Here is a 27013-nt window from a genome sequence, read left to right on the forward strand (position 1 = left end):
TCCATGCAAAAATTCTTCCTTTTGGGCTTTTATCACTGGGTTCAAACGATCTGATATTGTTACAAAGTTCATCAGTTAATCGATAGCTTTAATCGCGGCTTGATGAAATGCGTAAAACGGGGCAGGGCAAATCTAGCTGATTATCATTAGTGTGCATGAGACATCATGCATGCGATGATGCGAAATATGGTTAATAAAAAAATCATAAGCATACAATGTTAATGATCTCCGGACGGAATGTATGCGAGTCTACCGGTACCTTAAAAATCTACACTGAATTCCCCCTCCCCCCCCCCCAAAAAAAGCCTCACATGGGCGATGCGGTTATTAGACGGAAAAACGCACGCGTTACCTATGCCTTTCTTAACTGTACGTTTAGATAGTAAATAAAATTGTATGAAGAGTGAAAAGATGACAAAGGCGCATGACAAATTTCTTTTGAGGGTTTGTGACGTTCTTTTCTCACAAACTCTTATACTTTTTCACAACCTCACAACCTCACAAAAAAGTTGTCACAATGCTACCGTAATTCCTTTCACTCGGACAACATTTCGAGTCCATTCAAGTTGTGCCAAGTTAGATACAATTGACTTGTGAGGTGCATCCGAAGGTTTACCCATCCGAATAGTAAGAAGTCTACCACAAGCCAGTGTGCAATAAATAATCAACAACTTAATGCTGCCAATGGGATTCATGCATGCAGATACATCAGTTGAAAACGAAATAAAATTTGAAGAAACAAAAAAACAAATAGTAGAGACGACCTGTCCTTGCAAGACCTCCGTACACAACTCGCGTTTACGTTTATTTATTTTTGTGCATTTTGGCATGGGTAACCATAGAGTCCAAAATATATGGCGTGCAAATCGAACAAGCAAATTGTTAAATTTCTTCATAAAAAAGTCGCATACTAGGCCTATAAGCGTATACGAGGATAATCTTATTTTCTTTTTTTCTCTTTCTTCCCTCCTCCTTTTTCGCCATGGGGGTAGACCCAAGACGTACGAAGCTATAAATAAGACGTGAAATGAATTCCTTGCTCTATGCTTTACCTTCTTAACGGAGCATTTATCACGGACCATTAATACACACGCCACATCGCAGATGACTGTTTGACCTTATTTTTCGAGCAAAAACTGTAAAAATGTTACACGAGGTGCCCCATAGTGTACATTGGCAAATCAATTAGAACTAATTCAGTGAATGGACGTGGAGCAACATGGAAACTGAATGTCTGGATTGAAATGCCTCTAAATAATTCATTACGGTTCGCCGTCATTCACCATTGTGAAAAGTTAAAAAGGATTTAATTTAGACATTGATTTCTGGTTTCCCGAAGCGACAGGTCATGATAGGCATGCTTTGCCTTTAAGTTGAAATTGGATATGGTGGGACTGGGAGATTCTTCGATTTGCACTTCGCAGGCAGTTGGCCGAGTTGATTGACGCGCTTCCTTGCATAGCCATAGGGCTATGTGACAAACATGCTGAAAATGCCACGCCAAACCGGTGCTTTTTCCGCCTGTTAACAACCTTCTTCAGAAGAAATGGAATGCAAGAGCTTACAAACAACATTTAGAAAAGGTGGGTGCAAGAACTGTACTGACAATTTTTTAAATCTTTCTTTTTTACAGCTTGCTGGATTCTTATTTTTCGTCTGGCAAGTGCCAAGTGCCATGTCTGCACAAACTGTCTTTCTTTGACTGACTGCATTTAGGCCTAGTCCCATGTCTCACGAATATGGGCCTTTGTCTTAAATATTATTGTTATATCGTGTGCCTGGATAATGTAGTTTCATTGGTCTAGGAGGGTCCTACTAATAACATGCGTCAACAAGCCAACACAAACTTGACAAAGTTGTCGTACATTTTGCGTTGAAAAAAAAAACAACTTTTGAAAAAAATTGAAACTTTAATTTATATGCTGAAGGTGTTCTTTGTTTCTATTTCTACCATATAAAGCGTCTTTTGATGTTCCAAGATGTATACATACAAAATTTGTTGATGCTGGTTTGACGACCGTTGACGCTTGTTGACGCCAGTTGACGCTTGTAGACGCATTTTAGTAGGACCGGTCTAGTATGGCCACTTGTCTGGACATTAAAGATGCATGTCACACACAGACTGAGGGTGATATCGCACTGCATTCATTGCGCATGCGTGTGGAACCTGCCGGCGCGCTAGCCTTGTGCAATGAGAACTGCAACGTCAACCACTCAGTTTTATGTCCAGCAGGACATCAAAATCTTCAGTTATCAAAGGTAACATCGCAGTGCAGTGATTGAATATTTCTCACACAGCAAGTTACAACCATTTTACACATGTATGTTTTGCAGTTATTAACAAAACAGTTCTTGACTGCTGTGATGTGGGACTGGGATGTGCGTTTTAACCCTAAAGGGGCCGGGGGGGGGGGGGGGGGACAGAATCTGCCCCCCCCTCAACATTTTCCGTGATAGCCTCTAAAAAAATTTTTTCGCGACCCGAGCTTTTATGACTTTTTAGCCTCGAGCTTTGCGCATCTTTTGATACCAAAAACATAAAAATCGGACCACGGGTTGCCACGAAGCGAAAATATTTTCTGGCGCTATGCGCCGTAAAAACTGAATTTTCGCATATACGTCGTGTACACGGAGCAGAATTGCCATTCGTACATATGAATAATTAATTAGCCATAATTCCAAAACCCTTTGACCTATAGTCATGAAATTTCTTGGGTATGTTTAGGAACAGTTGCTCTATGCATGTGCCGAGTATCAAAATTTTTCGTAACTCGATGGCTGAGATCTTAGGGGGGGGGCCGAACCCCCCCCCCCCCCCCCCCCCCCCCCCCCCCCCCCCCCCCCCCCGGCTGAGAGATGGTCAAAATAACCCGGCCCCTTTAGGGTTAACCCCCTCGGACGGGGCATAGCACCCGAGGAGTTAAAAACGTCTTATCCTACCATGCCCACATCATAGCAGTCAACACTTGTTAAAAAGCCTACTTGACTTTCTCCACAGTACTAGTACCCATGTCATGATCATGATGATGTGTGCTAAATTGATGAAATGTAATGTTCCCGGAATTTGAAGTGTAACATTGACGTTAAGACGATTTCCTACTACTTAAGGCCCCTTTGTGTAAGAAGGGGGGGGTGTGTCCAACTAAAATGCAGGACTCGGGCTCAACTTGAGTAACATTTTGAGTGACTCGGACTTGAACTCGAGTCACTATTAACAGTGATGACTCGGACAAGGACTAGGACTCCACACTTGGGATTCTGGCTCAGTGACTTGGAGTTGGACTCAATGACAAAATGATAGATAGGCCTACATTACATTGTAGTCTGAAATTGTTTTCTTGCAATATAAATTTCATTGAAACCATATATTTTATATTAATGTATTAAATATAGCAGTTCTGTAGAACTTTGCAGACCATTGCAAGTTATAATAATATTACCGAAGTTGTATATAGTGCACATATCTACCAACAATAAAGTACTCAAGGCGCTTGTAATTATGTCTATTTTTAAAGACAGGTACATGTAAACAAAGTTTATGAGAAATGTGAGACCCATTAATTAAGGGTATACAAGGTGCTGCGGCGCATATATTGCAGCCACTGCCAGAAACACCGGTGGCAAATCCCTTCTCGTAGCGGTAAGTGTTACTGGGTTCTTTAAAGTGCATTACACAACACACGGGACCTACGGCTTTACGTCCCATCCAAAGGACAAAGCAATAATGGTAAAGTGCCTTGCTCAAGAGCACAAGGTCCATGTTTCCCGTCAGGATTCGAACCCATGTACCACGGCACACGAGTCGTGTCTTGTGACTCTGACTGGGCCCAAATGACTGGAAAGCAGACTCTAGGTTTGAAGACTTGACTACACATCAAGTGTCCAATGTCCTACCCAAAATTCAACATGGGAATGTTTCTTAGTTGTCTGCTGTGAATCTTAAAATTCATACATTTTTATTATGTGTAACATGGATATTATGTGTTTTTACAAAACGTCTAATTGAAAGATGCATTCCCTGTGCTATTTTCGAGTTTCATCCTGAAAAATCGATTTCTTTTCTAACTTGCTATTTTTCTAGCTATACAAAAGTTATTCACAATTGAATGAGACTTCCACTGAAAAAAATCGGCACTCTTTAACATGTTTTAAATAGCTGGCCTGTTTATTCTAATGAGTAGGGAGTAGGAAGGAGTGTGGTTATAACGTTATTATTTGAGGTCTTTTTGTGTGCTTGTTTACTTACGCATACTGTTAATTGTTCACGAATACACAAAGGCTAAACTCTCATAAAGAGATGACGATAATTAAGTTGACAATGAGGCACATTGATAGATCGGCCAGTTTATTCATCACAGCATTGCACACACTTCACATTTACCAAGATTTTCATTAAATACAATGCTAGCTTCAGGAGGCCTTTACTTCTTTATTTTCCTGAAATTTGGTTGATTGAGTATCTTGTTAGAATATATTAAAGAAAAGAAAGCCTTTTCAATTATCAAGATTTTCAGACTACACCAAACCAGGAAGTTAAACAAGCCAGTGCTCGTGAATTTGAAACGTGTGCGTTGTACATCGTTGAGCTGTAACCGCTCGTTGTCTGGGTTACCCTTGTGTGTACGGGTCGCCGGGTTGTGTGTACTTAAGCTTCCACGCACAATTTCAAATGACAATGCACACACTGCATGTCAATGGTACTTATCTGTGATCAAGAGTTCTTATTATTCGGCATGGCACCATTGACTGACTGTGTACCACATTTAAAGTTCTGACTCAAACGTGCAATTAATTTTCCTCTGTTTTCCTTTATCAAGAAATCTGTTTGAAGGTTTGGCAGATGTTCCATGTTAATATTCAACCAAAAATGTTTAAAGGAGGAATTGAAAACTGTATCTTTTTATGCATGCCTTATATTTTTTAATCGTACCAGTAATTAATTTGAATATGAGCTCCTGGCACTAATTGTCTGTAATTTGTGAATATATTTCAGCTGCAGTAGATCTATGCAGTGGATTAAACATACAACAGGACTTTCTTTATTATTCTTTTTTTTTCTTTCACAAATCCTGTACAATCAGTGGTCATACTGCAGGTGCATACACTACAGGTACATGTATGTTCGTCTGATAACACTCATGAACATTGATAATTGAGTATTAAAAGTTGAGTACAATTTTCCTGAGACTATTATTTGTTTATTTTTTATTACTTTAGGCCAAAAAAGAGAGCAGTAGTTCTGCTTCCAGTTACCATACATTTAACACCCTATTTTGACAGCCCTTATCCTAATATTGTTTTGGGAAAAATAAGAGAAAAAAACCGCAAAACCATCAATTACTACTTTTTAGTATTTTACCCTTGACATCACACAGACACCTATATATGATCAAAATTGCCCCCCCAAATTTTCTTACCTAAAATGCCATGTAATCGAAAGTAGAACTATTTTTTGGGGCCTTATTTGTCCATGGATTAAACTTTCATCTAAAGGCTGTTTTTAAAGTGGCCAAGCCAAATTACAAAAGTAACAAATAAATGGAATTAAATACAACAACTAATAATCATAATCGTAAAAAAAAAATAAACGTGAATATTCTTTTGACTCCCCAAAGTTGACATGTCTGTTTTCTTACTTTCTGCAGAAGAAATCTATGACAACAGGCCTGAACAACAAGAAACCTAAATCCTACCTGCATTTACAACTGAACCTCAAGAAAATCCAGGTAGGTACATTGTGTACATTTGTAAACACAAAAGGTAGATATTATGAAACGTTTTTATTAGATTGACAGAATTATTTGTATTTGAGAATGATAAATATTTTTTTCCTAAAACCAGATGAGTTCCTTATTGTTTACCCCTCATCTATGTCATGTATGTCATTGGACACAATAGCATGAAACAGCTCCTTTTTTATTACATGTACATGTCATTGAGTCAGGGCTTTAAAATTTGCTTTGATTATAATATTTATGCTTAAAAGCATGAAAAGAACCATATTACTGTCAAATTGCACTGCCGCACGTGGAAAAGTATGCATCCTCACTCATAAATTTTAAGCAGTTTGAGTATCAAGCGTACAGTAACATCTAGTCCTCTCATAATTGTAACTTTAGTTCACAAGTACATGTATGCACCAGGAATACAACCAATCATAATGGATGAAAAGGGAGGCTAACCAAAATGAACAGAAGCTGGGATAAGTAAATTTCGGAAAAGAAATTGATACATGTAATTTGATGCAAGGCATAGCCAGATCTTCTTCGGGGACTAGACCAACTAGCAAGGTTAAATCTTCTGCCCAGTATCGATGCCCGAATCGTTCAACGATTGGTGTTGTTTTGTTTAATCACACAGCTTGAGGAGGAGAGGCAAGAGGCCATTGACCAGGACAACCGCATCCTTCTGGCCAAACTGACCAATGTCATCCGGTCGGCTGGACAGCTGGACAACTGGAATGAGGACTATGATGAGCTGCCCAAAAGGTGAAGGATCAGAGAAATCATTTGGCCATAAAGGGAAACAGTGGAAATCTTCAGAGATTCTTTGTACAGATTTTCATCTTTTTTTTCTACCCTAACCTTCACAAATCCTTCTGAATTGAACCAGTTCGTGTCGGATGACGTGTACACCCGCAAAGGTTCTGCGGTATTCAGAATGGATGACAGATAAACACGCAGGGAGCGAGGCCGGAAATATCTGTCAGTGGCCCGTTCCCAGCGAGCGAGGCCGGAAATATGAGTGTGCTGCCCGAGGGTGATGGCTTCAACCCGCCTGGCTTGAGGTCGAGTGAAAAGTAATCCCGCGCCTTGTTCCGTTCTTGTAAAAATAATCCCGGTGTTAACTGGAGGTTTTGAAAATGTAGCAGGCTTGAGAACCATACACATACAGCACTTTTTTTAACGGCCTACAATTCCTCTATTGTCTCACAGTAATTCAGAATTATCACTTCAGAATTATCAAAGTTGAATATTTCACAGTAAACGTCAAACTTTGTAGTAGCTTGTCATATGGAACCAAAAGGTCAACAAGCAAAAAATCCCAAAAAAGAAAAGAAGACATTGGTAGCAATATGACTGCACAATGTTTGCAGGCATGCTCAACTAACTCAGTATATCTGCCCAGCCGCCATCTGTCCAGTTCGATGCTATTGGTGGATAGCTTCTGTAAATATCAAACATAGGAGATCACAGAGTTAATGATTTATTTTGACTGGTCTTGCCAGGTGGCTGCTATACATGTACATGTAGGCCTATCAGTTTTGTGTAATTTTGTAGAATTGGTTAGAAAGATTTAAATCAAGGCTGTTTTGAATGGACTTCAGCCATTAATCTGCAGAACAGCCAGACTGCAAAAGAAAGTGAAAATAAGAGTTACAAGACATGCGAAGGAGGCTCCCCCCATCTCTCCCATACCAATATACATATGATCGACAGTTTCTTCTGTGACAAACAAGCTATGATTAGTCATGTTGGCATTGGATATTGTCAGGTAGAAATAACAGAAATTGTTTCAGTTTTACGGACACTGTTGTTAACTTAACCAAATTAAGTCCAGTGTGGAAAGCCGGTAAACTTCCCAAATTGTCAAGTGTCGACTGCCAATGGTTATTTTAACACTCAGTAGCGGCACATTTTACAAGGCCCCCTGGGTCAAAGATGAATTACAGTGTCAGTTTTGCAAAGTGAATGACAAATCCACTCACACCCCCCCCCCCCAAAAAAACCCCATTATTCCTTTCCATCCCTCCTAGCCATTACATTTGTCAATTTACTTACAAATCGATTAATGACTCAAAACCTAAAATAAATCAAAATGATGATGAATGTTGATTAAAGTCTAGTAGCTGGAAAAATACTTTGCTCATTCATACTTTCTATTCAGATATTCTCTGGCCATGCCTAACCTTTTTCATTGTTTCCTTGATTACACTTAATAGTTTGAACCGACCTCAGATGCTGAGAGAGCAAGAGAGGATAGCCACTGAAAATGAAAAGATTACCAAGCGACTGAGTAGTACTACTGCAGAGTACAACGTGGACCAATGGGTGAGCTATTCTTCCTTTGTTATTGCTGTCTTGAAGTTTTCACAATTTGGAGTTGGTAATTTTACTTCTGAGAAAACAATTACCCAGTCAAAGTGTCATGCAATACATGGGCTCCCTGCAGAAGTACCCTCTTAATGGTTACAAAAGGAGAGTTGGGCGGTGGGAGGGGGGGGGGGGGGAGAGGAGAGAGAAATTCAAATAATTTGCCGACGGTGCCTGACGCTCATGTGAGACAGGTTTGTGTGCATTCAGAATGTCAGGCCATTCTCACGCAAACCAGTATGCGCACACAGTGTGTCTCTCCCTCTGGGGCTTTGGAAACTGGTCACAAAGTGCCATCTGCTGTGGTATATGTAGTCCATAAAGTACCGTATGAGACTGGTGGTAAATATGCATTGTCACTAGGGTGTGAATTTATGGGTAGTACAAGAATTGGGTACCTGATTGAAAAAAACACAGGTAAAAGAAACACAACCCTAAATTTTAAGTCTCGGAAGTTGCTACACAGATTGTTCATAAAGGTCTGCACGATAATACTACCACATTGGTGTGTCAATACAGCGTGATACAAGTGCGTACATTGAGCTCAATACATTTAGCTTTATGGTGTGAATTGCACTTTCGCAAGCGTCATAAACGTGAATCTGTTTTTATTTTCATGTAGCCTGGTTTTCATTTGGAAAATTCTCCACAAAATGACATTCAAATCCTTTATTTTTTATTGTCTGAGATAAGTAATATGTCAAGTTGGTTATGGCATGTATGGGTACTAGATTCCATAATCTGGAATTGGTTCCTGACATCAGCGGTCAGGTACCCAGTTGCGATGCACAGCCCTAATTCTATGAATGGACTTTAGGGGGCTAGGTGGACTAACTGAATGGTCCTTCCCTTCAACAGGAGGATGATTACTTGCTGCACGAGTACTATCTGACGCTGAAAGCCCAAGAGACCAAGAGCTTTGAAATCGAAGCCAGGGGTTTTGAGGAGGACGAGCCCCATTTCTACAACAGGGATCATGAGGTTGCTACAGCTAACGGAGTAAGTCTATGTTTCGAACTCTGTCAGGAACTGTAGTTTGCGCTGTATGGCTTACCAGAGCCATCATTAAAAGGAAGTGTTATCATATAGGTGCACACTGAAACACTATATGAATGGGCTAAAGCTGATCCATTATGTAGCAAGAAACAACCTCCAGTGAATAGCCATTCTGAATCCGTTACGTAGAATTGTGTCCACTCTGGGGCCAGCTTTACTAGACTTATCTGGTCTTATTTTTATATTTGATTTAAATTTATTTACCCAAGGATCGCCCTTTCTGCTTACGGCCAATTTTTTTTTCTTCCAAGGGGCAGTACTGAAATACAAAACATAATAGTTGATTAATGATTAAATGATTAACCCTTACTCTCTGAGGGTAGTTTACTGCATGTCAGTTGGTTATGCCAATGCCCTCCAGCTGCAGTTTATTGGCAGATAGTTTGTCTTAACAGTGAAGGCTCCAATTGGCAGGAGTTGGAGGCCCTGGAGGGTGCCTGATACTGACCAGCTGGGGGCACTCACTTTGTTATCAGAGGACTCTCATTGTTCTCTGTGGCATGTATTGGAGTGCCTGTCCAGTTACCCTTGAAATGACATGGCAGATATTGGAGGGCCATGCAAAAAACATAGGAGATTTTCTTGAGGCACATATTGGCATGCGTTGGAGGGTCTAGTAGGGTAAGGGTTAATTAATAAATAATGTGAGAGTGAAAACACGACTGAGTTGGAACAGCGTCAATATCATTGTGACTTTATTTTTCCAACTGGTTTAAATGTGGTTATTGTTTCTTTGATTCTTGACTGCTCATAATACTAAGAAAGTGTCATGTGTTTGTTTGATTCCAGTCCATTCATCCGTCTGAGGGTGGGCGGACAGACACCGAGGACCAGGTGGATCAACGCAGCACAAGCCCATCAAGTACAAGCAAGGGCAAGACAATGGTAGGGCATTACCAAGATCATTCAATTGACCTGAGGCATAACACTTTGTTTACGTGTGGACTTTCTTGTGGGAGCTTGGTGGTTCTCATCCCACTTGGCTCCCAAACAGAAGCGCACTTGTAAACAGCGTAACATCATTGTGTTTCAGGCTGATGGTGTTTGTCATTCAAAGCGACCTACTTTCAGAGCATGAGAGTAAACAGCTGTTCTTGCTGAACAGCCAGACAGAGCTCAAGGTTGAGTAATGTTTCACTTTCAAATAATTATATCTAAATAATTCCAATACTATTTTTATATCAGTCACAGAAATTGTCAATTGAGGTATTAATTTATTGCTCATCCTTGTTGAACAAGGATGCTTTTTTTTTCTTGAGATTACTTTTTTTTGGGATTTACCTCAACAATTGTACCTTTCAAAATTAAGAAAAATGTCCATTTTGTACATTTCCAGCTTCACTATCATTCTGGGGGATCAGGCTCCAGTACATTTGGTACATAAGCTTGGTGCATTGTACTGTATCAAGTAGCCAAACGTACTGTCCTTCAGGTTTTCTCGCACAATATTGTTAGGCCAGATTTCACAGCTATTTGTACAAGCTTTTATTGATTTTTTTTTCTCAGAAACTAGATGTGGTAAGTTATGAGCATTGCTTTTCTTTATTTCTTCATATTACAGCAGGCTAATAAGAAGGCTCCTGCCGTCTTCCGTAGGCCCAAACCCCAGCCCAAGCTGCCACTGCTGGGGCAGAGTAGGAAGAAAGAGGAGGAGAAGAGAAAGGTGAGGAATGATAGGATCAGCCAATCAGATTGTTTGACTTTGTGTTGCCTTGCCTCCACCTCTGTGATCTTGATTCGAATCCTACCAGGTTCATAGTATGCAAATATTGAGTGGCTCAGAGTGAAATGGGAGGAATATTATTGCAAGGCAAAATCTGGACTTTTCCATTTCAGGAGGCGAAATTGGTGGAAAATGTGTACCTCTCTTCCAAACCACCCCTTCACGAAAATGTCTGAACCCCACTCTGTAGCGCTGGCTCTTTGGAACAATACGCGCTAAGCTGAATGCGCACACCATGCTGTTGAATAGTATTACCCATTCCCCATGGGCGAATGGGACTTTTTGAGCCCCGGCGTGAATGGGAGCAATAATGAATGTCATGTGATGTGAGTTCCACCAATCAAATGACAAGGATCTGTATGTCAGTTTTATAATGTTGATTGGGTTTTTCCATCCCAACACGGAGCAAGTTTGGGCAAGGACTATTAGTCAACTAGTGGTTGATTCACGACACAACTTAGTCCTGCCCAATAATACGAACCTCTCCAGTCAAACGCTGGTCAAAATGTCATCATGGAACATCTTGATCATGGGCCAAGTTCACGCAAGGACTATAGTTGACCAATGGTTAACTAGCGTTTGCCCGAACTCTGTCTAGTCGACGGTGGTTGACTACGCTAGTCGACTATTTGGAACCAGCCTACTGGGGTTGGTTGCTTCGCTGGTAACCAATAGCCGCGCGCATTCATAACCTAGCAGAGAGCAAGGATCCAGAAGTTTTACGATGACATTTTGACCAGCGTTTGACTAAAGACGTTCGCACGTTGCTATTAGTGCGCAGGCGTAAGGTACGTCACAAATCAACCACTAGTCGACTAATGGTCCTTGCCCGAACTTGGCCATGGCTGCCTGCTGAGATGATGCATGCAGCTGTTGATAACCTGCAATGGAACCGTTCCCTGGACTCTGGTTCCAGATAGTCGACTAGCGTAGTCCTACCATCCTGGTTCAAGTGAACCTAGTTGAGCAGCAGTTAACCATAGTCCTCATCCGACCTTTCTTACTAGATGCTGTTGTGGTTCGAATTCTGCCTTGCCTTTCTCCTCTGGTGACCCTGGTTCGATTTCTGCCAGGGCCACGTTGTGGATAGGGTTTTCCTTCCCAACAGATGGCGTGGTTGCTGCAGATGGCGTGGTTGCTGTTGTAGTTCCAATTACCCTCCACCCCTGTTATTGTGGTTCTATTCCTACCAGGGTCACTAGATGAATCAATTATTTGTTCAAAACCTGTTGATGTTGGTATGCCTGGGACTATTGTTTTCCGGAGTTCGAAGAAAACTTCCGTTCTCATTCACTGACAATATCAAGTGGGGATCTGAGGGATAAACACAAAAGAAGTGGTAAGGAGATACATGATAATCTCACAGAAATGACAAAAAAGACACAGGCAGATCAGTGTACGTGGACTGAAGGGCATAAACTACACATGTATAAAAACTGCATATTCAAGCCTTTTCTCTACTTACAGCATTGTTGGATTTCACAACTTCTATCCCCCCCCCCAAAAAAATGCATAAAAATCAGAAATGAAAAAGCAGGGTATTTGCATTGAAGTTTAACGCCAGTGTTTTGTTTCTGATCAAAGAGAGAAGCAGCGAGCAAGCCAGCACCGTATGACGACAAGGAAGATGCAGCCAGGCTCTTCAAAGCTACAAAAGGAATGGGTAAGATGTCATATCAAAGACTTTGTTTTATCAGTGGATATGCTTGGATAGACCATTATCATGTTAGGGCCATCGTGATTTTTTTCCCGTTCAAATCAACATAACCAAAGCGTGGCTGGAAGGAAAAATAGTCTGGTTCGTTTTTGCACAAAAACATTGTCATTCAGTACTGTTATTGGAGACCGGGAACATGACTGAAATGGTGGCAGCATGATAAAGGTTTATTGTGATGGATGTGTTTAATGTGGCATGTTCCTTGTTGTAATGTGACAACTTCCTCTAGGGTGCCCAAGAATTAAATGAAACATGCAGATAACAAAGAACACCCTATAAAATGTATGTTATATTTGTGTTTTATTTTGTATGAATTGTGTTTTTTAAAGGATTTTTCATTGGCATCTTGCCATTGATTGTAACCCATCTGGGAGGCTTTGTTTGAGAAAAAAAATAATCAAGTCACTCAAATTGGATAGCTTTTGCTTGGACTTTTCCCACTGAAAAAAACCTCTCAAAATAGGACTTTGCCTTGTTTTGCATAAGGTTTTATTAATGAAGTAACAAAACTCAGTAGCTCTTTTCTTCTCCGTATCCTCAGCCAAAGCAGAGGCAACCTTCATCCATGCCTTAGCCAGGCGGACCTACAGCCAGAGGCAACTAACCAAGGAGACTTTTGAAAAGCATTTTGAGCTGGTAAGATAATGAAACAGACGTTGGTCTCACAAAGCCTTGCCTTTTCTGGTAATGTCATAGAATTGAGTTTTAAATATAAAAAAACAAAAACAAAAAAACGTTGATTCCCTTCGCTTTCAATATGTTTCCTTAATTTTTTTTTTTTTTAATGGTTGAATTCGTTTGGCCACAATGCAGTTGTTAGTTGCATATCTAGACTCAGTTTATCAGTGGGGATTTAGCAAAGAGCTATATTAAATTACTAGAGCGCTAACTCCTCATTTGTAGGCGCGGAGATCCTTTGAAGCCATCCTGCGCGCAGACATTTTGAATTCATGTGCGTGTTTGTAGAACACATTGAGTTAGATGCAGTGAATTTTGAAAGTGTACTCTAAATGCAGCGTGCAAGAACAACATACGTTTGCATTGTTTGCGCAGAGTAAAATAAAACGCTCATTAACTGATTGTGCGTTTCTGTTTTGGGTGTATCAGCTACATAGGTATCGTACAGAATACAAACGCAGATATGCTAATAGCTGTACAAAAGCCGTACAAAATGTCCAGTTTTCCATGGGTTTTGTTTTGCACAAACATGGATGCATCCAGCAGGCATCACTTTGTACATCGAGTCAGCGCTCTAGTAATTTAATATGGCTCTATGGGATTTAGTGATCTCTGGTGCTCAATGTTATTATTCCAATGCCTGCAGTACATTGACACATTCAGGGCTGTATATCCCAGCCACTTTCATTTACATGTACATGGTGCTAGTTTTTTTTTTTTTCAGAAGGTTAACAAAAATCTTGCTTTTTGATCAGGACATTGAGGTGGAATTGATTGAGGTCCTTGGTGATGAATGGACAGACATCATCAGCATACTCCTTGCCAAGCGAGAAATGATTGATGCTACGGCACTACGGCAAGCACTCAAGGTAAAAAATATATTAAAAAAAAATGTTGAGAAGGATATGTTTAAAGGGAAAATACAACATTTGCAAACATCAAAAAAAAAACCTACCAAATCATTTGGAAATACCTTGCTGGACTGTTAGTGAATGACAGTGTAAAGCATCCTGTAAAATCATGGCACCTGGTATACTGTCATTTTCAAGAAAAGTGGTATTTTTGTATCAATTTCCAACGCTGATCGGCCGATCAGTTTGGAAACAACTGGCTTTTTTTCAAATACTGGCCTCAATTGACCATCGCACTTGTTTGCAATCGATTACAAACCTATGAACGGGTACGAGCCAGCTAGACTGGTTCCCTGACCTTACAATTCCCCAATGTATGTAAACTGATCTGTTTCTTCTTATATGGAGTCAGGGAACCAGACTACAGGAAAACGATCGTTTTTCTTGGTTTTTATAGCATTTTCGAACCCAAAACCTCAACAAAGTCAGTGTAACTATATTTGCTATATATTTCCAACCCCCCAATTCCACCCATTTCTGAAAATTACAGCAAAAGCAAATGATGTATATTCCCTTTAATCTGCTTATGACGTAGCCCTCTAGTGTTGAAATAACATAGTTTTCGTGCTCTGTAAAAACTTTTTCAAAGTCTGCATCATTAAATGAATAAAGGAGTGGTCTGCAAACTAGCAGAGTTCCGCACTGCTAAGGAATTTTGTTGGATAGGTGTAGGGCGCCTTCAACTATTTGGCACAAAGCAAAAAGTTCAGTCTGCATTGCCAAAGATTATAGTGAAATCTTGCTACAAGTTGTGATTCATTGCAAATATTTAACTTCGATGAAAAGAAAATCTTTTTTTTTTAATTGCTGTGATTGTAATACATGCAATCACAGGGTTCGTCCTTAACTTTTTTGTTCACTTCCCGGCCGGGCTACTGAAACAGCTTCTTAACTAGCCCGCGGGCATTTTCACTGTAGCCCGCTTTTTTTTAAAGCTCAAATACAAAATGGCGTATTCTCAGGCTCAATTCTGAGGCAATTTTGTCAGTGTTTATAATAAACAGATCTAATAATTCAACCTTTTAAAACAGTTGAAAAACTAGACACAAACTGATGAGGTTTTCTTTCTGAATTTAATGATTTATTTCTTTCTGTCCGATTATCTTTGCCGTATCCCAATAATATTTTGACTCGCCAGCCAGGCCACTTAAGAAAAAGTTTGATTAGCCCGCTGCTGTTTTGACTGGCATTTGGCTAGCGAGCTACCGCTAATTTCGAACCCTGAATCATCTTTCCTCCTTAGTGTTTACTGAGCAATTATATTAGATCAGAAATAACTTGAAATGTCAGTGTTGCAGAAGCCATACTCGCTATTTTCTAGTGAAAGATAAAAACAAAATTGTTCAGTTTTTCCCTAATTACTTTTGGTTGCATTTTGTTCACAGGGCGAGTTGCCTTTGGCAGACACCGTGATGGGACTTCTGTGTACAAGAAATAACGCGGTAAGACTTTTAAGATTGATGTTGTTCTGTATGTGCATTGCTGTGTGCAGGAATCGTGTTTTTGCAGCAATAACATTTTACGCTTCCTGAATGATGCATTTGAGGCTCTGCATGATGGAGTAACATTGATACCGATGTCGGTTTTTGGAAACACTGCGTGATAATATCAAGTCAGTTTAACCTCTCTTTTTAAAAGGCAGCCTAGCAATCATTAAAGCTGGGTTGGTGGCAATTACTGGCCAAACCACAGCCAAACATAGCTCATTAGGGAGCAGATATCTATTCAATCTGGGTAACTACTGGTTCCCAACAGTTCATTCCCCTGATCTATAATGAGCTCATTATCTGCGGGTCACTACACACCTTAACCTTATGCATGGACTCCGCCTGGCCCTAGTGGTTCATGTGGTCCAACAAAGAGACCAATTACAGGTGCCCTAATCCCCAATAATCCGGGCTTATGTCTCTACTACAGCGTGTGTCAATAAAACGCAGGATTAGAAACAAAAATATTAAGAATATAAACCACCCGTATTCATCATAATGTTAACCCTCTTTTCAAAGTACCTTTCCTTCTCTTCACTATGCTTTTTATCCCATCTCATTTGGACAATCCTGTCCAGAGATAGAGTACACTGAAGAAGGGTTATAAATTCCAAGCTGGTCTGATTTGTGAAATCACACATACCTAATGAAAGGTTTGAATTCAGTACAGGTGAAAGTATTTGTGGATCACAAAGAAGGACATGTGTGGCAGGATTAGGCTTACATAATCCTTTAGTCCACAATCAATGTTATTAGTCAATAATTCATGATGCTTTGAAACAATGATAGTCCAGTTATTAAATTTAAGTGATACTTATCATCAGTTGTTTCAAAGAAAGTTTTGTTCTGGTTTAATTGTCTTCAATGCATACCTGCATTGTACATAACTGGTCGTTATGTTAAGGTAATTGAATCAGACCAACCCGCTTCAGAAGGGCTTCACAAAACTTGTCATAACTTTTGAACCAAAAGTCCAAATTCCACCAAACAAAAATCTTGTCAAAGATGAAATTATGGACAATCAAATCCTTATCAAATTAGGCACCCCAGTAGCATAATTTTCTCAGAAAAAAAATCGCTCTGAATCGTGCGTTTTTATTGACACACGCTGTATATACATAATGGATGTATTCAGGTACAGTTTATGTCTAAAGCCCAGCCCACACCTTTTTTTGTAACCGTTGGGATTAGACCGCAAGGTTACCCACACACATGCCCGATTCTGTCCTTTAATTGGTCACATGATGACCAGTCACATGGTGACCAGCCACATGATGACAACCATGTGACTTCCTTCATTAATTTGATTGGTTAACATAACTGTTGCGTCCAGTGAAATTGGATCTGTTGAAATCGGATGCGAAAAAATCAAACATGTTTGATTTCATCCAGTTGCCCAGTACACGGTCAGATCGGTCCGAATTTACAGCACACACTTCTGTACGATGGTCCATGATCTGGTAAAATCAGGAAGGTGTGTGCCAGGCTTCAGTTAATTCCCGTAATACAAGCGTTTGGTGCTTTTTTCCTTCTTTTTCAACTGTTAGTTTGGACATTACCTATGGGGCTACTTATTTGCTGGATGGTAAAAACAATTAACAAAATTCAAATACAAACAAATTAAACTGTTGGTCGAAAATGACAGTCGTCCAATATGCAGAAAATGAAATGTGTTAAAAAAGGAGAAAGAATTATTAATTGGGTGTAAGACATGGCAAATGGAACTTCAAAGGCTTTCCAGTAATGAAATCTGATAATCTCTTGACAATGGTGACTGTGGCCCATGGTAGAATGTGGTTTCGATTGTATGCCCAGTCAACTCTCTGGTAATAATCTTCTGGGGTAGTTGACTCTTTCTTGATGAGCAGGTGGGCCAGCCTGGATGACCTCCTGCCTATGCCAATAGTCATGACTTGAGATCCGCCATTTCAAAATGCTCAGACACTGGAAACCCGTAAAAAATCGACGGGAACCGACGGTTGAATAAATATCTGCTCCTTATTACACACTAAATTTGACTTAACCCTAACTCCCTAGCATAATTTAATAGGAACCATACCCATCCTGGCAAATTCCAACACCATGAGGGAAACTGCACACACATATTTTTGACTTTGATTCTGGAGGTGTGCCCAACCCAATGTAAAAGACTGTCAGTTTAGGGGCCCTGTACCCATCCTGACAGATTCCAACAAAACATGCTGTTGGGGTTTGATGGGTTGGGGGAGGTTAGGGTTAAACTGAGACTGTTCCATTGAGAGGCCGACTGAGTCCTGTCCAGTAATATTCCACGGATGATACTCATTCATTCTATTTTTTTTTTTAAACTACCATCGTGGCCCGGAGACCGAATTGCAGAAGTTTACAACACAGAGAAACTAATCATAATAATATGGAGAAAAATTTACATTTTGAACCTTTAAACTATTATTTGTCATCTGTACAGGCCATCAGTGTGATCAAGAAGGCCTATGCTAAGGAGTACGGCTCCCAGCTAGCTGACGACATTAAGAATGAGACCAAGGGTCAGCTGCGACATCTCTTCCTGGCTCTAGCCAAGGTATGGACCGCAAAATCTGTATCTCTAAAGACTGTGTGCATGCACGTAGATGGTGCTTTGTGAACACTTATGAGATCTCCTTATGCGGGAGACACTGTGTGAGTCACATGCATATGGCGTAGAGTTTGCACTTAACCAGTTTGAAGGGAATGCACATGTGACCATAGCATCTTCACTGGCATTCTCAGAAAGTGACATACTCTTCTTTTGTCATTGATGAGGGGTACTTGTACTTGTGCACAGAGTCTATGCACATTTCCCTGAAATCGGCCTCAGATTTGTGATGACAAGGCAAAGGGTTCAATTTGTGAATTGGCCTCTTGAATTTCATGTGAGAGTTTTTACGTCTCCTCTTTTGAAGGTTGCTCTGTTTCATAATCATCCTCCAGGTTTGTGGCATGTCCGTAGGCATTACATTTTAACTGAAGTTTGTATAACTTGCAAAGGGATTAGCATTCTGTCGATTCTCAATGAGCTTAATGCTTTTCCCCCTCTGAACTCTGGTTAATCCCCTCTGAACTCTGGTTAATCCCTCTGAATGCTGCTTAAGCCCCTCTGTATGCTGCTTAAGCCCCCCTGAACTCTACTTAATCCCCTCTGAATGTTGCTTAATCCTCTCTGAACATTGCTGAATCCCTCTGAATGTTGCTTAATCCCCTCCAATCTCTGCTTAATCAGAGGGGATTAAGCAGAGATCTCTGCATAATCTCCTCCAATCTCTGCTTAATCCCCTCCAATCTCTGCATAATCCCCTCCGATCTCTGCCTAATCCCATTTGGCTATTTATTAACCTTTTTTGATGCAACATTCTATTTTTCTGCATCAGGGCACTCGCATGGAGGGCACAGAGATTGACATTGACCGGGCTAAGCAGGACGCGGAGATCTTGAACTCTGAACCAGAGGGGGAGAGATGGAAGGCAGATACAGGCAAGCTGGCCGAGCTGCTTAGAATTGCCAGCTTCTCCCAGATCAGAGAGGTCTTTGAACAGTACGAGACGGTAGGTCCTTGGCTCATCGCTTATGACAAACTATTTATCTCAAAAAAATTAGTCTTTGTGAAAAGAAAGTTTTGAAGTTGCCTGTGATTTAACAGTATTTAGCACCTGCCGCAATGAAAATATTTAATAGCAGTGTTACCAAGTCAATCACAAGACCATCACAAGTCCAGTCACAAATAAGGAGTCATCATAATATAGCTGGGATAAGTTGCGGACAAGTACATCTGCAATAGGCTTATTGGTGAGAGGAGTCTCAACAATCTCCCTGGAATCATCTTGAAATGAAGTTGATAACTTCACCGTAGGAAGATTCTGGGGAAGTTGGTCTGAATTAATCTTGCAACTAAAGCCTGATAGAGTAGGCCTGTTACAGATAAACTTGTTTGCAACTTATCCTGGATATTTAATGAGACAACTCCCAACTTGGGTTGAAGTCACTAAAAAATGCTTTCGTCACACCTCATTCGAATAGCTTGTGACGTGACTAGAGACTGAACAACATTTGTGATGGACTTGACAACAACACCGCCAAAAAAAGTAGCAGAGAAACAGTCTCTTGCCATCATTGAGATCGTACCAATAATCTTTAGGATGACTGTATATTTTATTTTCTTCCTTTCAATCACTGGTAGCTGTATGTCAGGAGAGTGATGGATGAAATTCAGCAGAATCTGGCAGGCGATTACCGTGATGCCCTGCAAGGCATGGGTAAGTCCTTCAGATCTTGATCCTCAGATCCTCAGATCATCAGATCCTTAGGTACTCAGATCCTTAGACTAACTTGTTTGAGAATTAGGACTCTACGCACTTCAACAAAGCTATGTAGTATAATCCGTTCATAAGTACCCCCTCAGATCACCGGCAAAGAAAGCACAGTTGGGGGTGACCGACGCCATTTTGCCTGACTGCAATTTTGCCGCGACGCGCGGCCTTACCATGTACCAATGCGTGTACTTTAGTACAAATCCCTTGGTGTACGTGCGTCACACACAAGGAACGGTGCGCGTCAACCAGCTAAATGTCCTGCCCATGGGACGTCATTGCTAGGTAAAAGGGTGCCCTCTTTTGTTGGCGCACGGAGCCCATTGAGTAATGCATCTCACACTCTCAAAACAGAACACATTAATGTACTTAGGTCTTTCACAATTGGATATACATGTAAGGTTCTGCCTTTCAAATTATTCTGTTTTCATTTATTCAAATCTTACACACTTGTTTCTTTGGTTTGCCCACTGTTCAAATTTTTACTTTTTTGTGAAAAAGTAAAGAATTCTCAATGAGTCGCATCATGGATGCAGTCATTAGTTCTTTTCAGAAACCTGTTTTATTACATAACAGTTAAAAAAAGACTATCTTTAAGAGAACTTGTAATACTATAAACATACAGGTACCTAAAAGAGATATAAATTAGCTATAAAAATCGAGTTGTAATTGTGAATTGTGTAACGACCCCCTTCTCATTTGAATTTTGTGTGTTTACCAGTGAACCTAATTTGTTGGTTAACCCTAACTCCCCAGCCTAATTTACTAAGAGCCATACCCATTCAGGCAAATTCCAACACCCACATGGGAAATTGTACACACACACTGTTGGACTTAGTTTCTGGAGGTATGCCAACCCCATCAGTGTAAAAGACCATCTGTTTAGGGGTACTGTACCTATCCCAACAGATTTAAACACTAACCTACTGTTGGAGTTTGAATGGTTATGGGCTGTTAGGGTTAATGTAAGTTAACAGCGGAGTAATATTTGATTTCTCTACAGTGAAGTGCCTGTATCACTGCGCTATGTACATGGCTGAACGGTGCCGTGTCAACCTAGTGAAGCGGAACGGTCCTAGCTTGATCAGGCTTCTTGTCACTAGATCAGAGGTGAGTTTGTCTGCCTGATTCACTAGTCTGTAATTACCAAAAGCGTTGACTGGAGACCTAGGGTCATTTCTGTTTTGTAAAAAAGTTCTGTTGATTACTGTTCAGCATATTTCGTGCTGCACAATGTGCTCATGGTTGTGTACATGTTGACATTTCTACTGTTTGCATCACTAAATTCAGGCAAGATGAATCACGCGTCTGTGTTTTAAGTTAAATTGGATAGCCAGTGATATGTTTGTGCATTTAAGCTGCATCCTTTTAGATGTACAGTCTTGTAATCGTCCAAGTCTTTCCATTTTGATCTTTTCCAGTCCTAGGCAAATGTACTGGATAAGAGTGTACTGCCCATTTTGGGCATGTCCTTTGGAAATACTTTCTGTAATGCACCAACTTCAAATCATCCATTCTTCCAAGGGCTATAAATGTCAGCGAACTTTACATTTCTATTGTGTTTTCGTATTTACTCTCTAGATTGACATGCCGCAGATCAGGAAGGCATACCGACAGCGATACGGGGAAACCCTGATGGATGCTATTGAGAGTATATGCAGTGAGCCTTACAAGAGGGCGCTCATCAATATGGTCCTGGTGCGCGGATCGATGGCCAATCAACAGGAGCAACAGGAGGTGGGTGATTGTCCACTCATCTCTATAGGCTTCACCGAAGACCATACTCGGGAGCCATTACTGAGGAGCACAGTACTCAATGCTGATAGGCAGTCTTTGCTCCTTCAACCAATAGGTTTCTCAAATTACACACGCGCCTCAAATAAAGAACGCGTGCTGCATGCATAAGCACCACCAGGTTTTCCCGTAATCATGGAAAAATCCTGGAAAATCCTGGAATTTAAAGACGTCATGGAAAGTCATAGACTTTTTTGTTATTGTACAAGGAGTCTTGGAAAGTTGATATTCAAGTTATGGAAAAGTCATGGAATCCAGCACAACCCACAGTGATGATGCCTAATAGTTGGCTCTTCGGCTTACTCAGTTGTTGCATTTAGTGCATGTATGTAGTTTGAATAGCTGCAGTGGTGTTCAGAGTTTTGTACTAATTGTGCTTATACAGCGCTTTTTATTGTATCAACGATCTCAAAGCGTTTTACAATTATTACCCCGTTCATCAGGCCATGAGGCCACGCGGCAGCCGATATCAGCACTCAATCGGTCCTCGACCCTCACAGGTACCCATTTATACTCCTGGGTGGAGAGAGGCAATTGTAGTTAAGTGTCTCGCCCAAGGGCACAAACACCATGTTCCTGGTACGGTTCAAACCCATGCACCTTCGTACATGAGTCAAACGCCGTAACCACTGGACCATGGCATTCTGAACCATGGCGTAATACCGTGAAATGCTAGGAAGACGGTGACAGGATGGGTGAAAAACGGCCGGTGTATTGTAAATAGGCTGCTAAGATGTTATTTACGAGGTAGCATTTGTTGTGTTTCTTGGACAGGCTGAAAGCCGAGGCGCCTTCAGTGCTTCAAAGGTGCCCAGCCTTCCCAAAGTGGCCTCCCCGGCCAACAAGACCAAGCCTGTACGACGCCCCTCCCCTAACAAAACGGCCACCCTCAGCCCGACCAACCCCCTGCTGAAGAGTGTCAAGGCAGCACAGCAGCAACAAGCACAGCAGCAGCAACAGCAGCAGCAGCAGAAGCAGCCTGTCAAGGAGTCTATCTTGGTATCCAGAAGGCCAGGTGCAGTCCCTAAGAAGACGGTGACGGTGGTGGACCCCAGGGCCAAGCAGGTGGGTTTTGGTTCGTAATCTGTTGGGTTACACCATCTAAAACAGTGTCCGTAAGAATGACTTGCTCTTCAGCATAGCAGACCTAAGTAGGGAAAAACTCTCAGCCTCTTTCTTTGTGAATGTGTATTCCAGTCCTGTCACAGATTAAGAGTATAACTCACTTTTCTTGCAAAGTTGTGTCCTATATATCTCCTAACATTTGTAATATTTCAACAGTATAAGAAGTAAGCAGATCAATTGTCATACTTATAATTTGAAAATTAATATACAAATCTAAAAACTTAATTCAGCCTGACGTTGCGAATTTAACAAGTTCTTCTTCAGAGGCTAATACTTGTAATTTATCAGACACATATACACTTAGTTTTTGTTTGTTAAAATGTCAGAAGCGGGGAATAAAAGAAAAAGTTTCCCTGCTGCATGGATATTTGTGTTACCATTTTTGTTTAACACCAGAGCACAGGGTTCACGTTACTGGCATGTCCTGAATGTTCCAAAAATATGTTCTTCATGAGACTAAATCAGGTCGTTCATGCTGAGTTCAGTTAGCATCCTAAAGTACTTTTGTTTGTCTTTTTTAATCCGCCAGACACCCCCATCTTCTGGTGGTAAACCCAGTTCCATCAGGCAGAGCCCCTCCAAGGCAAAGAGACCCGTGCTCGGCTCCAAAATCACACTGAACTCCCCAGACAAAACATCTCGTAAACCCTCGGTGGATAAGAAGGAGAAGAGGATGCCTGGAACTCCACCAATTCGGAAATCAGACTCGAAAACATCACTGAAAACTGAAGATGTCAAGAAGAGTGAAACGCATGTAAAGCCCAAGACCAAACAGGATGTTAGTGCATTTGAAGGAACTGCTGATGCAGAAAAGACAGCAGTGGGCCAAGTCACAACTGAGACAGGACAAGACGTGAATGCATCCCAAGAAAACAGAGACGGCAAGAACAGTGCTGTCCAAGAAAAGAGTGCAGGAGTTGCTGATGAAGACTCGTCCCAGAAACCCGTCTCACAAACTGTGAAAGAAGATCTAACTGTCGTAGCTGATAAGGATGAGGAGGCGACAGTGGTGACTCAGACAGTTGGAGACAGTCAAGCAGAGAAGCCCGCAGTACCTGGATCGGATGGGACTCAGCAAGTCCAACCGAATGGCGAGAACAGTGATCAAAAACAAAAGGTGAATGCAGCTGTGAAGCTGGAAAATGCAGAAGAAGGTTCCAAGGCAGCAGCGGACAATGAGGAGAAGGAAACAGAGTAGAAACTGCACAAACTCAAGAACCAACTTCTTAAATGTACAGTAGATGTTATAGTGTTTGCATCATGACTGTATTGGTCAGGTCCTAATTCCATGTCTCTGTACTAATGAAACTACACACAAGTGTAGTGGGCACACTTTTGTGTGCATTTTATCTGTATTGTACATTTTGCGCATTCAGTTGCCATCTGTGTGGTGTTATTGTTATGCACAAGGTAAATAACCCTTACATGAATACAGATGGGTGCACCTTCTGCCCAAACCATGTCATGTGTGATCCTCATTGGAACTTGATACATGTACCCAACAACAATTTGGTTTTTCTACATTGTGCATACATGTACACAATTCCTGTTGTTTATAAATAGTAATCGAGAGTTGCTGCAAGTTGCACGCACTGGTTAATGCATTTGAATAACAGAGTTTGCTTAACCTGTTTACAGTGTTAATGTTAATGCCGGAGTTAATGCCAGAGGCCGTGTAAACACGACCTGACAATGTTCGCAGGGGCGGGCGACGGGTCAAATCGTCAAGCTTTTAGTTCCCCACGTCTCCAGAGGTGGACGTGTATACATGTCAGTGGTTTCCCGTTGTTTTGTACACACTGTGTTTCGAACTTGAACTTGGCCGCTGTACATGGCCTGTCCTTGTAGCAAATATCGCTCCGTGCCGGGCCTCGGAGTGTTGCAAAATATGAAGTTACAGTGAGAAGTATCTTACAAATATTGTACAAATGACTCTCAAGGGTCAGTATTTGTGGTGTTTTGAGTAACTTAAAATTAAAACATTTGGCCAATATGTCTTGCTTTCTTCAAAAATGGCATTTTTTGCCAAAAATGATCCTGGCAGCAAGTGGTTAACTGTGCTAGGTGTATTTAAATCAGCACATAAGGCAAGATGTTTAATGCTGCAAATGAAATTGGTTAGACCTGCTAAAATCCAACATCTGGTAAGCTTGTGATAAATACAAGACAGCAGAGCCCACCGATCAATGTATAGTGTGCTATTAGGATATTGCAGTATTGGGTTTGGACAAATTTGGGGAACTAGGGGAATTAAATAAGCTTCCATTTGAAAATGAAATTGCTTGGTGTCTAAAAGTCTATTCCGTCCAAGTTGATGTAGGCCTACACATGTGTAAATACTCTTTTGTGCATATTGTGCTTCCGTAGGTTGGTCATTCACTCATGTATACATGTATTTAGACTTCAGTATTTTTTTCAAACAAAACTGAAGGTTGTGGGTTAAATATTTGTTCACGTATTTTGTAATGATCATGTATAAATGGAGGAGATAGTAATGTAACCTTTCTGAAGTCTTAAGAAGTAGCCATCTTGTTTCTCAAACTGATAGAATTTTCTTGTTGCTTGTAGGTTTTCAGAGCCTACTAGAAGACATGAAAGATATCGTTTTTCTGGGGGTTTTTTTCACAGTTGATTGCAAATCATGATCCAACTTGATATCAAAATGTCAATAATGAACAGGGATTTGATGGTAGTGTTGGACTTTATTGAGGATGACTGATTTATTAGTACATGTATATGACTCAATATACATTTGTAAAAGGGCTGTGCATTTGCGAATAATTTGAGTATTCTAACTTAGACTTGGATTGAATATTCGAACATTAAATCTGCGCTGAACATTTGCCAGTCTAACTGGCCACCAATCAGGTTTTACACATGCGTGCGCTTGTTGAAAATTGACAAAGACCTCATTACAAACTATAAAGAAGAGATAATGGAATGGCCAATATTTGACCGACTTAAAAAACAACAAATTTGAGCAAATTTTTCTCGTGGAAGTTTCCAACTAAAATGGGGCATTTGACAAAAAAACTCAGTTATTGTAGACATTTTGTTCATCGTCTTCTTGAGGCCGCTCACATTTTGAATACATTTGTATTTTAATTGAAGAAATGTTATTTGGATATTCAGTAAATGATTGAAAACTTGACTATTCCGCACAGCCCTACACTATAATAATATACTTGCCACAACTAGTATATATTCCTCAGCATTTCACAGAAAGAATTAAACCACTAACAGAACATGACTCTGTAAGCATTATAAAGCAACAAATTCAGGTATTTATTTGTGGACATTTATTTTTAAACGAACCATGGAAGAATAATAGGTACATACAAATTTCATTGAAAAAATCCATTTATGGCCTTTATGATACAACATTCACTGAAATAGAGTTTCATTTACTCATTTAAAGATTTTTTTTTTGATAGCCCTGAAGAAACTATTTTTTACTACATGTATTACAGATCAAGTATTATTCAATGCCACATTTTGTACGATTTAAAGTGCATGTTCAGTAAGGCCAAAAAAAAAAAGTCTCCGGTTTCTGGTATGCGCGCGCGTCGCCGTAGCCATGTGCGTCGGCAAAATGACAAAGTTTTTTTTTTAATGAAAGATGATGTCTCAAAACCGCCAAACTCACTGGTTTGACTGGAATCCTGCTGCTGCACAATTTTAACGTGTTTTTAGATTGGGTTATGATCGAGAATAAGCTTTATGTGGCCTCTCTGGTCTCCCATAATATTTGCACTAAGTTTAGTCGGGCACCATTTGCAGTCATCAGCCGACATTTGAAGCAAAAAAAAAAACAGGTAAAAAAAAAAAAAAGCCGCGTCGCCGCACCACTTTTTGGGCAAGCTCCATACCAGAAACCGGAGACTTTTTTGGGGGGCCTAATGTAATCCGAGCAAAGTGTTAGGAGTTTCGGTTGGTGATATTTATTATTCAGGCTCGGCATAGGGTAAATGTATATTTTTTCTTTTTTTTTTCATTTCCAGCATTACAAAGATGTGTTCCTCACTCAGAGTAAACCGTTTTTCTTCTTTAATTTGTGTATTACATTGGTCCAATATCATAAGTGCACATAATAAATATGTGCATGCG

General features: G+C 40.5%; 1 pseudogene; it reads left to right on the forward strand.

Moving 5' to 3' along the window:
* Positions 1-1163: 1163 nt before the first annotated feature.
* On the forward strand, positions 1164-25598 carry LOC119742197 (annotated as a pseudogene).
* The last annotated feature ends 1415 nt before the right edge of the window (positions 25599-27013 follow it).

This window comes from Patiria miniata, unplaced genomic scaffold (assembly GCF_015706575.1).
Source record: "Patiria miniata isolate m_02_andy unplaced genomic scaffold, ASM1570657v1 HiC_scaffold_5, whole genome shotgun sequence".
NCBI classification, from domain to species: domain Eukaryota; kingdom Metazoa; phylum Echinodermata; class Asteroidea; order Valvatida; family Asterinidae; genus Patiria; species Patiria miniata.